The sequence below is a fragment of the Dasypus novemcinctus genome, chromosome 4 (genome assembly GCF_030445035.2).
Source record: "Dasypus novemcinctus isolate mDasNov1 chromosome 4, mDasNov1.1.hap2, whole genome shotgun sequence".
Taxonomy (NCBI): Eukaryota; Metazoa; Chordata; class Mammalia; order Cingulata; family Dasypodidae; genus Dasypus; species Dasypus novemcinctus.
Genome location: NC_080676.1, coordinates 10071701 through 10083983, shown reverse-complemented (window position 1 = coordinate 10083983; position 12283 = coordinate 10071701). Strand labels below are relative to the sequence as shown.

Here is a 12283-nt window from a genome sequence, read left to right as displayed (position 1 = left end):
ATTTCTGTTGAGAAATCACCTTATTTTTGAAGGTAATATATCTTCTCTGTCTGGCTCCTTTTAAAATGTTATCTCTGCCTTCAGTTTTCAACAGTTTTATATTGATGTGCCCAAGTGTAAATTTCTTTGCATTTCTTTTACTTAGAGCTTCTTGAATTTGTGTCTCTTACTTGACTCTTAATAGTGTCTCTAGATGTGCCTTTTGATTCACTGATTCTCTTCTGCAAGGTCTAATCTGCAGTTAACCTATCTATTGAATTTTTAATTTCAATTACATTTTCAGTTTTATAATTTTCACTAGATACTGTTTTATAACTTCTAGTTCTTTTAAAATCTCCATTATGTCCTCTATTTTCTTGACCATTGTGATAGTTTGAAGTTATTTTATGAATCCCCAAAAGAAAGAGCTTCTGTTCTCAAACTAATCTATTCCTGTGGGTATGGTACCCTTTGATTACATTAAATTCAGTTGAGGGGACTTTGATTAGATTACTTGATAGAATTTTTATCTTCTTAGCACCATGAGGCTGCTGAAAACTCATAGGCTTTCTTCTCTAGTCTCTTGTCCTGTGCAGGCTCAAGAGAAATGCCACAACTAGTGAAAGATATTGTTAGTGGGGGAGAGGGTGGTGAGGTGGGGTATATGGGAATTCCCAGTATTTTTAAAGTAACATTTATGTAATTTAGAGCTCCTTTAAAAATAAAGAAAAATAAAAATACAAAGGAATGCCATAGACTGTCTGGCTCACTTGCCCGTGCCTGCCTTCACAATAGGATTTTGGCTCCTCAAGACCTGGTTGCCTTGGCAACCCCAAAGTCCAACTTTTGTTTCTAGCCTCCTGAGAGAGCCAAACATCTCTGCTGACTTTTCTGCTTCTTAACCAGTGCCTTCTACCTAGCTTTTCACCTCTAAGTCAGCTTCAAGATCAGCAAATGCTCTGAGAGTCTAAGCAGATCATGGAATGTTATAGTTTCCTTCTGTCTGGGATCTTGGCTTTGACCATTTCTGTCCCAATTGTCTTGGTAACTCTCTGATTCCATTAAACCAATGTGTTTTTTTAAAATTAATCTGACTTCTAATTGTTCTTGACAAAACATGTTGTTGTACCACAGCTATTCTATCCTAGCCAGAGGTAGAAGTTCCACTGTACTTTTAATAAAAGTAAAAAACCCTTACTATGTCTAATAAAGCCATAATGTAATGTAGCTCTTGTCTATGTCTTCAGCTCATCTCAACCATATCTCCTATTATTATCTCCTAAGCTGACCTTTTATTTTCTTGAACACAATCAAACTTGTTCTAGTCTTCTTAGAGTTTTTAAAAATTATGGTAATATATATAATACAAATTATAAATATATATATAATACAAATTTTTAGTGTATACTTTAGTGCTATTAATTACATTTACAATGTTGTGCTGCCATTACCACCATCCATACTAAGACTTTTTCATGACCTCAATCAGAAACTCTGTACCTAAGTTTCTCATTCCCCCTCCCCTGGGGCCCTAGTAACCTTTAATCTACTTTCTGTCTCTATGAATTTGTTTTTTCTAGATATTTGATATAAGTGGAATCCTACAATATTTGTATGATTGTGTCTGGCTTATTTTACTCAACATCATACTTTCAAAGTTCAACCATGTTGAACTTTGTTGTAGCATGTATCAGAACTTTGTTTCTTTTCATTGCTGAAATACACACACACCCCACATATTGTTTATCCATTCATCTGTGAATGGACACTTGGGTTGTTTCCACCTTTTGGCAATTGTGAATAATTGTTGCTATGAACACTGGTGTATAGTGTCTGTTTCAGTCCCTGCTTTCAATTCTTTGGGGTATATACCTAGAAGTGAAATTGCCGGGCCATATGGTAGCCTACATTTAACTTTCTGAATAACTGCGGAACTGTCTTCTGCAGTGGCTGCATCATTTTACAATCCCACCGACAATGTACAAGGGTTCCAGTTTGTCTGCATCCTCACCAACACCTGTTTTTTGTTTTTTTGATAGCCGCCATCCTAGTGAGTGGGAAGTGGTATGCCATGGTTTTGTTTTGCATTTCCCTGATGACTAATGATGTTGAGCATATTTTAATGAGCTTACTGGCCATCTGTATATCATCTTTGAAGAATGTCTATTGAATTCCTTTGCCCATTTTAAATTGTGTTGTCCTTTTTGTTCAGTTGTAGGAATTCTTTCTATATTCTGGATTTTAACCAGATATATGGTTTCCAAATATTTTTACTTCCTTGATAATGTTCTTCGATGCATAAAAATTTTTCTTCCTGATGAAATCCCAGTTTATCTACTTTTTCTTTTGTTGCTTGTACTTTTGGTGTCATAGGCAAAAAAATCACTCCCTAATCCAAAGTCATGAAGCTTTTCCCTTATGATTTCTAAGAGTTTTATGGTTTTAGTTCTTTTGTTTAGGTCCTTGATCCACTTTGAGTTAATTTTGTATATGGTTTGAGGTAGAGGGCCACCTTCATTCTTTTGCATACAGATATCCAGTTTTCCCAGCACAATTTATTGAACAGACTATTCTTTCCCCTTTTAATGTACTTAGCAGTTGGCCATAAATAGGTGGGTTTATTTCTGGACACTCAGTTTGATTCCATTGATCTGTATGTCTATCTTTATGCCAGTACCACACTGTTTTGAATACTACAATTTTGTAAAGAATTTTGAAATTGGGAAGTGTGAGATCTCCAGCTTTGTTCTTCTTTTGCAAGATTGATTTAGCTATTTGGAGTCCCTGGCAATTCAATATGAATTGAGGAGCAGCTTTTTGATTTCTGAAAACAAACAAACAAAACAAACAAACACACAAAAACAGCTGCTGCATTTTGATAGTCCAGCCTTGGAAGTTTGGCACCACGTGTTTCTTCTGCTTGAAATGCTCGTGTCACTATTCTTCTCATAGCTAATTTCTTCCTATTGTTCATCTTCCAGTTTAATGTCTCCTCTTCAGAATGGCCTTAGTTCATCTCTATCACATTCTCTATTTTAATTTTCTGTACAGCCATGATTACCAACTGAGATATTTCTTAATTTTACATTTTTTGTTAGGTTAATGTCTTTCTCCCTCCTCTAGGATGTAAGGTCTGGATCTAGACACAGGAGCCTGGTCCAGTGGGGGAGGCAGGGATGAGGCACCCGTGTGAGTGGTGTGCAGAGGTCCCAGGCCCCAGGTGGGCGCGAGCATGCTGATGAGCAGGGGCCTTGTCAATACTATATGTGTTGTTCATTGCAGTTTCCCCGGGCTTATAGTACCGCCGGACACATGTAGTCCCTTAATAAACAGTTGCTGAATGAATGAGTGATGAAGTTCTGGAAAGGGAGAATGAACCCAGGAAAATGAAAAACTCAGATACTGGGGTAATGAGGAAACTGCAGTAGAGTAGCTCCAGCTGGGATCTTACAGATTGTCTAATCCAGGGATGTCACCCCCAGGGTGACCTATTATCCCAGGACTTTCAGTGCTAAAACTAGGAAAATCCTGAGCACACCTGGATGGTTGCTTGCCCTACCACCCCTCTCATCCTTGGCGGCCGTCACCCAGATGCAGCCTCAGAATTCTACTCGAGGCCGTGCTCCAAACTGCTGCTCGAGAGCAATCAGATTACAGCTCCCAGAAACCTGCTTGCTGTCTTGGGCCTGGTCTTACCTCTTGTTTATATATGACAAAACGGAGGTATGGGAAGGTGAAGGGACTTGCTTGGGCTGAGAACAGAACTGGATCTCCTGACTCCCAAGGCTCTGTGTTTTTGGTAAGTTCCCAGGTGATTTTTATCATCTGGCAATGTGCAAACACTGGCATGAAAGCATGGAAGAGTGTGTGTGGCAAGGAGGGAAGGGTCCAGGCTCTGGTGAAGCCGGACAAGATAGGGAATCAATAGGTGGATCGGGAACCTGGCAAGAAGTCCACATGGACATCAGTGACCCCAAGATGCCTGCTGGAAGACACTCCCTCCTCCCCCCCCCTCCCACAAGATTCTGCCATTTAGAACAAGATTTGCTCCGGAAACCAGGAGAGGCCCCTGATATTCCCCAAGGACTTTATCATTGGGCCCTCCTGGGGGATTGATGGGTGGGGTAATCAATAAAAACAGCAAACAGCTGGAACTCCTCCCCAGCCATTAGCAAAGGGGCAGAATAATTAATGGGTTAAAAAGCAAGCGTCAAGCTCTCTTGCTCTCTTGCCTTCACCTTGTCCCAGTGTCTGTCCTGGTGCCTATTTCTGCCTTCTGCACCCTGCTCTCGCTGTGTCCCCCTGCATGGGTCAACACACAAGTAAACCCTGGGCATTTATAATCTATAATGGGTTATTGTAGTCTGTAAGTCAGCCATCTGTATCGCTTTTCAGTCCCTTTCTCTCTACCTGGGACCCATGATCTGTTATTTTCTCCCGTTTCTCTTCTCTCCCTACCTTAATAAATTATTGGCCTCATCCACTCAATGTGCTCTTGAAATTCATTTCTGCAGCACAGTCAAGAACCTAGACAAAATCCGGCTACACCCAGTTAGGAGGAACTGGTTTGAATCCTGTCCCTGTCAGTTATTAGTAGAGTGACTCTGGGTAATATCATTTCTCTGAACCTCATTTTGTTCATCTGTAAAATGGGGAAATAAGACCTCTGAGTATCTATGAGGATTAAATAATGTATGTTATTCACAGAGTTGTTATGAGAAATAAATGAGTTAGTACATGGCAAGTGCTGAGAACAGAGCTCGGTCTTAAGTGCTCAGATGAGGAAACTGAGACAGAGAAGATAAGTAATTTGCCTAAGGTCAGGCAGCTTGTAAGTTTGTCACAGCTGACTACAGTATTTATACTTGCTATTGTAATGGTTTTTTAGCTTAGGTCCGCTTGGTTCCCCCCCTTTACATGGTATTATAGTATATACTTGTTATTATAATGGTTATTTTACAATACTTTTTATTGTAGTGGTAACAATTCCACCGTCTCTTGCCTGAACCTATACAGACCCTAAACTCCTTAGACTGGGGGTGACAGATTTCAGGTCAGTTGGCCATCTGATCTCCTGCTTTGTGCTTAGCAATAAACTCTTTCTCCCTTTGAAACCCTGAATTTCAGGAATTGGTCATTTGAGATCACTGGGGAGAGAATCCCCAGCTTTCATCCATCACAAGTTGTGCAGCTGGGATCCAAACTCAGGAAGTCAGGTCTCCAGAGCCCCAGTTCTTAACCACCACCAGGTATCACCTAAAAGCTACTAGTATCACAGTATTACTATTCACAAGTTAGAGCATTTCACACCAGTCCTTCCTGCATGTTTGCAGATGTACAAACTACACACATATACATACACCATAATTTGGATTATTCTGTAAAGGCTCTTGTTCAGTAAAATAAAATGGCTGCCTGTATTCGGCATGGCCAGACGACCCCTCTCTGAGAAGGCCTTTCCAGAAGATAAAAACAATTGGCCTGCAGGGGGTGTTTAACGAAAATGGAACACACTGTAACAGGGTTGCTGATAAGCGATGGCCTGGTGATAAACTAGTTTCAGTCCAGGAAAGCGAGCTTATCGGAATGGAGGAGCATACCATAGTAAGTAATGTGCATCTCCTTCCTTCCCCGCCCCCCTGTAAAATGGAAACTCAATGTCAGTCAATTAGAACGTTTCCTCACAGGCTTCCCCCTTAGTCTTCTATGACCTTCCCCTTTCCACCCTCTCCATGGGGCAACCTTCTACTTTCTGAGCGGGTTGCTGCTGGGTTCATGAATGGCTCGATAAAGCTCTGAGATCCTAAATTCCATGAAAACTCTCTTAAGGCACCCCTGAATCTTGAGTTTTTCCCTTACTATTTTATGACAAGCATTTCTTCTTGACATTTCCACGTACAGTGGAATGTCGTGGCCCAAGTGAGCGGATACTTAGGTGCCCAAGGCCAGCATTGATTGGTCGATTCGTAAGGGCCTCTCTAGTCACGGATCATCTCCTGCGAAGGTGCCCGGTGCCTGTGCTAGGTTTTACTGATTTTGTCGGAGGGTGACTGTCCCCACCTCTGCTTCCTGGAGAAGGGATGCTGGGGGTGAGAGCTGCAGGAGTGCGGGGGCCGGTGGGGGCTCCTGTCCGCAGGAGCGGTGCACACGGGCGCTCGGGGGTCCCCTGCAGATCCAGCACCTGCTGGCCCCACCTCGGGTCCCGGGGCAGCAGAGGCCGCTCCCAGCTTTCCCCTCCGAACGGCTCATGCTACACTTGACATACATTCCCAAGAGAATCCTTCCCTCCCCGAGCCCGGGAAACCCCCAAGACCAGGCCCTGGGCAACGCTGTCCTGGGGGAGGCGGGAGGGGCAGCACCCCGGGAGGAAATGGCGCTGCAAGCTCTCACAGTCTCCACAGAGTCTGGGGTGCCGGCGGAGGCCGCTCCTCCTCAGACCCGCGCGAGGCCCGGGCCGGGTCGGGCGCCCCCACTCACGCGGGCGCTCGGCGCTGCGTCCCCGCCAGGCGGCCTTCCGCGTCGGCTCCCGCGCCCTGGAGACGCCCGCCGGGGGCGCGCACGGCGCCGCCGACGCGCGACGGGGAGGCGGGGCGGGACCGAGCAGGCACCCGGCGGGGGCGCGGAGGGCGAGGAGCCGGGGCGGGGCTGGGAGCCGCTGGGCTCCGCCTGGAGGAAGCCGGGCGTCCTCGCCCGCCTGCCCGGCGAGTCGCAGCCGAGGGCGCTGCGGGGACAGGGCTGAGGGGCTGGAGGCGGGGGCGGCCGACCCGGCCCTGGTCATCAAGGCGTCAGGGGGACAGAGTCGAGCCGCGGGAGTCCAGACGCCTCAGCCTGGAACCAGCCCCAGGGCAGCTGAGGGCAGCCCCGGAACCCCCAGCGGGGCTTCCCGGAGAAGCAGTGTGGTGACTTCCCTTTCCAGGGACGGCCAGAAGCCAGCGTCAGGGCACACGGTCGTGTCACCGCCTGGGCCTCTCCTGCCCACTAGAGAGGTTTCTTTTTGTGGCTTTTTGTTTTTTTGCTTCGTTTTGTTTTCTCGGCAGTCTCAGGAGGAAGGGGTGAGGGGATAAAGGAAGACGCTCAGGGGCTGGGCCTGCGAAGGAGTTTTCCTGGGGAATATTGAGGAGACAAGTTCACAAAAGCAGCTGCAGCCTTCTGGAGAAGTGGGAAGAAATCTTGCTGGGGACAGTGGCTCTGCGTGTGTAAACCAAGGATGGAGGATGTGTCGACGGCAGAAAACTGGTCCCCAGAGATGGCCATGCCCTAATCCCTGGACCCTGCGTGTATGTTACCTCACATGGCAGAGAGGACTTTCCAGATGTGATTAAGGTTGCAGAATTGAGGTGGTGATTTGTCTGGGATTGTTCCTGCTGGGCTGACCTCATCACATGAGTCCAAGAAAATGAAGCTGAGAGCCTTTTGCCACTGTGGTCAGAGGAAAGATGAGAGGACAGAAGTGAGGTCAGAGACAGATGCAGGACATTATATAACCTGCCATTACCCCCTGAATGGACTGGGGGAGAGTGTAAACCACAATGTAAACTATAATCCATGGGGTGCAGCAGTGCTCCAAAATGTGTTCACCAAATGCCATGAATGTACCACACTAATGAAAGAAGTCATCCATGTGGGAGGAATGGGGGGTGTGGGGAGTGGGGTATATGGGGAGCTCTTATGTTTTTTAATGTAACATTTTGTGTGATCTAAGTATCTTTTTAAAAAAATAATAAAGAAATATATAAATAATTTTTAAAAGTGGGGATAAAAAAGGTCAGAGAGATGCAGTGTTAGAAGGACTCTGCCCACACTTGCATGGAGGAAGGGGCCATGAGCCAAGGAATGCAGGCAGCTCCTAGAAGCTGAAAAAGGCAAAGAAATGGGCTCTCCCTTACAGCTTCCATAAGGGGACACAGCTGTATTGACGACTGGATTTTAGTCCAGTTGTGTCTGACTTCTGACTTCCAGAACTGTGAAATAATGAGTTAGTATTGTTTTAGGCTACTGAATTTGTGGTGATCTATCATTGCTGCAATAGGAAACTAGTTCAGGCATGGCAGAAGTAGCAGGAGCAGAGCCAATGGGCATTACTCTCCGATGTGTTCAAGAGGATTACTCTTTCTTCTGCCCCTCCGGAGTCCTTCACTGAAGCATCTCAAGTTGGTGGATATCAGAAGGCTTGGAAGCAGAACATTTTCCCACAGGTTCCCATCACAGTTAGAGTAAAACCCAACCTCCTCAACTGCGGTCCAGGAGCCCTGCTGGAGCCAGTCAGGCCGCCCCCTTGCTAGTTGTAAAGCAGGCTAGATTAGGAAATCAAGAGAAGACTCTGGAACCTGGCAGAACACCCGTATGGCCATGGGTACTCCACAAGATGGCTGCTGGAAGAACCTTGCAAGAAGCCCCATCTGGAAAAGGATTTCCTCTGCAAAAAAGAAGCCCCAGATGTTCTCAAGGGGCTGTATCATGGGGCCCCCCCGCGGGGATTGAGGGGTGGGGTAATCAATCAAAACAGCAAACAGCTAGGACTCCTCTCCCGACATTAGCAATGGGATGGAATAATTAATGGTTTAAAAGGCAAGCGCAAGTGCCAAACTGGCCCTGTTCTTGCCTTTTTCTCCCCCTGCCTGGAACAACCTGTAAGTAAACCTGGGGATTTGTAGTCTGTAAATCGGCCCTTTATCTCTTTTCAGCCCCTTTCCTCTCTACCTGGGACCCATGATCTGTTATTTTCTCACATTTCTCTTCCCTCCCTTCCTTAATAAATTACTGGCCTAACTAAACTGGCTGGTACTTAAAATTCATTTTTTGTAGCTTAGCGAAGAACCTAGAGAAAATCTGGCAGCAGTTGCTCATAGTGCTCCAGCGTAGGCCTTTCTGTTCCTCAACTTTGCCAAACTCATTTCTGCCTCAAGGATGCCTTCTCTTACGACACTGTCCCCCGTTCTGTATCTTCATAGCACCTGTAATGACATGACATTCCCTTTTCATGTATTGGCTGCTTTGCTTTTTATGTATTTGTTGGCTACTAGAGCGTAAGTTCCTTGAAGGCGAGGCCTTACTGGTCTAGTTCACCACCATGGACTTAGGATGTAGAACAGGCCCTTACGGAATATTTGCTTAATGAAAGAAAGAATGAAAAAATAAGTTGGATGAAACTAGTTCACAGTAAGCTGCAAATGGGATGGATTAGCTCTAAGGACATGATTTTTCTGGGGACCATAAAAGCCTCAAACTACCAATCAAGCCTTCAAATTACTAAAGCCCCAGCTAACATCTTCACAAATCCTGAGAAATTCTGAGCCTGAACCACACAGCTAAGCTGCTCTCAGAATTGTGACTCTTGGAAATTGTGTGAAGTATTAGATTGTGTGTATTTTTTTATTAAGCCACTAAATTTTGGAGTGATTTTTTTTTTCATATATATCTATATATCTATGCCTAGGACCTTCTTTCCCAATAATGGAAGATGTACAGAGTTCTCAGGTGTGCATAGCTAAACTGCTGGTGACCTCCCTGGTATCCATTTTCCACCTGAGTTGCTAACACAAGTTTGGCATGTGGGTCCATAAGACAGGTTGAGAAGGCAACATTCCCAGCATTCCTTGCATGTGAGGCAGCCATGTGACGTAGGTCTTGCCAATGAGACATAAGCAGAGGTTGTCAGTCAAGGCTTCCCAGGATGCTTTTTAAAAGGAGGCAGGCCCAGCTGGCATGACCTTCTTATCTTTGTTCTTCAGTTTCTTCTTGCTTGGAATACAGTCAGAGTGCTGCAGGTAGAGTAGCCTCCCTGTGAGTGCTGTAATCACCCGGCATCAAGCACACGCCACGGATGGCTGAGCAGATGGAGGGAAGGAATCAGGTCTCTGACGGCATCCTGGAGCCTCTGTCTCAGCCAGGGTTGCCTGGCTCTGGGTTGTCATTATAGGAGGAAGAGAGCAACCCAGTCTATGTGAGACAAAGCTGTGCAGACTTCTGTTCCCCAAAGAACAATGAGGGTTTACCAAAATGCAAATACCTTGACGAATGCATCTTTAGCATTTTTGGAAATTTTGCAGATACCCAATTGCACACACTTTAAAAAGTGTGCGGGGAGCACTTTTCACACATTTGATTGGAACTGTTCTATTTAGAATTTGTGCTGTTGACCCATCCTGAAGCACATAGTAACTTCTGAAGAGAAGAGGGACTACAGAGGCCAGAAGAAGGGCACTGCCTCTTGGGTTCCTATGAAGAACTCTGGGCTTCAAACTGAGAAAGTGAAAACCAGCCCGGCTGGCAGCCAGATCATGGCTCCCCAACTGCACATATGGTTGGAAGAACCCTCTGCCTGCGCCCCTGCCCCACCATGTGTGGAACAAGACAGAGACAAGCCCTCCCCAAACACAAACTGATGTCTTCTGATGAATCTGAGTGGCTGCTGCTCCTTCACTAATGACAACTAACTCTAGTGCTTCTCCCTTCTAGATAAAAGTTACTTAGATTTCCAGTTACCAATTTGCCCTTAACCCCTCCTTAGAATCACCCAGCAGGTCCCCAGTCCTATGAGAAGCCCCTCCCAAGTCCCTCTTCCAGAGCCTCCATGCTGTTCTCTCCTTGTGCAGCAAGTCCATGCTGTTTTCTCCTTGTGCAGCAAGTCCAATAAACCTAACATCTTTTTCTCTTTGATCACAGGTGCACTCCTAGTAATCTTTACCCAGCGGGCTTTAATAGTGAACTCCAAAGTCAGAATCCCCTTCACCTCCAGTGTCTCACAAAAAGAGAGGCTCATGACATAGTGCAAGAAGGCTGTGAAAAGACCTTAGTACTAGGGGAAGTTGGAACTGTTCTAACGCACTCAACCTTGGCCTCAACTTTTTCTCCATCTGCAAGTCTGTTTTCTTCCAATGTGGACTGGAGGGACAAGGAATGGACTTTGTATCCCTCTTGCTCAGCCCCAGCTAACATCTTCACAAATCCTGAGAAAGTTTCTTGGGAAACTCCCCTCTCCTTTTCACTCTTTCTGTAGTCAGTATGCCATCCTGGTTGGGTCTCTATGTAAAAAAGAAACAAGAATCTTCAATGAGAAAACCATGAATCCTTGCATCAGGCTGTAAGATTTCTAGCACTTAGAAGGAAGAGGAGGTGTTCCTGGGGCTAGGTCATATCTGAAATTTATAGAAACTAGATGTAGTGGGGTCAATGAAGACTGGCCTTGCAACCATTTGCAGGTGTTTCTGAAGCATGTCCTGACCTGGAAAAAAAAAAAAAAATAGAAAAGATCATACCTAAAAGGGTGATGGAATGTTTTCCAATAAGAAACACTTGCAAAGAAGGACATTTAAAAACATTTCCCAATAGAACAGCAACAATCCCCCAAGTGCAAGGGCAAAGACCAGTGAGGAAGGATGGTTCAGTGATGAGCCCTGGATACTGATGACTACGCTTATGAGCCTGTGTGCCTGAAATTTCAACTAGTCCTAGAGCTGCAGGGTACCTAAGAGTTACCTCCTGAGAGCTTCCATGTTCCTCAAATGTGGCCACTCTTTAAGCCAAACTCAACATGTAAATGCATTACCTTCCCCCCAGCGTGGGGCGTGACTCCTGGGAATGAGCCTCCCTGGCACCAAGAGATTACTACCAATCACTAGCTGGTGAGGCAACTAGAAAAAAACCTTGAATAAAAGGGGGAAATGGTAAAGACAAATGAGTTTATATGGCTAAGAGTCTTCAGAAAAGAGTCAGGAGGTCCTCAGAGGGGTTACACTTATGCACATCTCAGCAGGATCCCAGAGACAGCCAAAGTAGATATAACCCCAGGTACTGGTGCTCCTGAGGGCTACAGATACACACAGGTTCTACAGTCATGGCAGATGGCTCAGGAATTCAGTGCCTTGTCACTGGGCCCTACTTTGGAATTTGTGTTCCTGAGTGTGATGGAGTTGGACTCAGATGTGACTTTTCTACACATGCCTCTTCTGTCACTTTTACTGAACCTGTGGTTGGTTCTGGGGTTGGTGTATACTCTGGAGATTTGACTCTCTGGACTGTCCATTTGCCAGCTGGGCCCTGAGCCTCAGCAGAGTTGCAACTCCTACTCTCTGGTTCATTAGACTTACCCAGGTCAGTTAATAGGGAGGTGAAGATGGTCAACCACCACACCAGGGAACTGAGAGTGCCTACAACTGCAAGCAGAATTGCATCGATCAACCATGTGAGATCTAAGCCCCCTCTCAATACAAGGGTGGAGTGGACATCACCATTCCAGGGTCCACAGGATGGAGGAATAAAATATGGATTAGAGTGAGAGAAAAAAAAAAAAAACAAGTTTCAA

General features: G+C 45.5%; 1 protein-coding gene across 4 annotated transcripts in view; it reads right to left on the bottom strand.

The window, feature by feature from the left end:
- Positions 1-6555, bottom strand: part of LOC101430790 (uncharacterized) — an 81208-nt gene extending 74653 nt beyond the window's left edge. Inside the window, exons 1-2 of one of the 4 annotated variants that reach the window (XM_058295092.2) lie at positions 6457-6510; positions 5580-5618 (exon numbers count right to left, since the gene is read on the bottom strand). The gene's annotated coding sequence lies outside the window, so the exon portion shown is untranslated. Of the gene's footprint in view, positions 1-5579; positions 5619-6369 lie in introns of all 4 variants that reach the window. The other 3 variants (XM_058295094.2, XM_058295091.2, XM_058295093.2) reach the window with 3 other exon arrangements.
- Between the last annotated feature and the right edge of the window lie 5728 nt (positions 6556-12283).